The sequence below is a fragment of the Chinchilla lanigera genome, unplaced genomic scaffold, assembly GCF_000276665.1.
Source record: "Chinchilla lanigera isolate Chin_1 unplaced genomic scaffold, ChiLan1.0 scaffold00011, whole genome shotgun sequence".
Taxonomy (NCBI): Eukaryota; Metazoa; Chordata; class Mammalia; order Rodentia; family Chinchillidae; genus Chinchilla; species Chinchilla lanigera.
In genome coordinates this window covers 17,015,245-17,015,987 of record NW_004955412.1, presented here as the reverse complement: position 1 = coordinate 17,015,987, position 743 = coordinate 17,015,245, and positions in this window count along the sequence as shown.

Below are 743 nucleotides of genomic sequence, written 5' to 3'. Positions count from 1 at the left end.
GCTGATGCTTCAAATCACCACAGACTTGGCAGCTTAAAATGAGAGAAAATTTATTTTCTCACAGTTCTGGAGGCCACAAGTCCAAAATCAGTCTCACTGGCCCAAAACTGAGGTGACAGCAGGGCTGCACTGCCTTTGCAGCTCCAGGGAAGAAGTTATTCCTTGCTCCTTCTAGATTCTAGGCTGTTGGTATTTCTTGATTTGTGGCCTTGTCACCCCAGTCTTCTAGGTCAGTATCATTAAACCTCTGCTCCATCCTCACACCCCCTTTCCCGCTGTGTGTCTGTCAAATCTCACTCGGCCTCCCTCTTGTGAAGACAATTGTGATTGCATTTCCGGCCCACCTGGATAATCTCCCTGTCAGGAGATCCTTATCTAATTGACATCTGCACAAAATTATTTTCCATATAAAGCAACATTCATAGGTCTCTGGGATTAGGACCTTGGGATTTTGCGGAGCTATTATTCATCCTACTATGAGGGGTAGGAAGGAAAGGAAAGAAGGGAGGAAAGGAAAGAAGTGAGAGAAGGGTAGGAAGGAATATTGTCATCTGAACTGAAGTCATATGCAAATTTGACATCTAAGTTTTCCCCTACCCAAGACTGACAACTAGGAATAGTAAGGCAGCAACAACATTAATAGGTATATTGGGGCTGGGGATTTAGCTCAGCGGCAAAGCGCCTGCCTGGCAAGCGCAAGGTCGTGAGTTTGGTTCCCAGTACCGGAGAAAAACCAAAAAAAA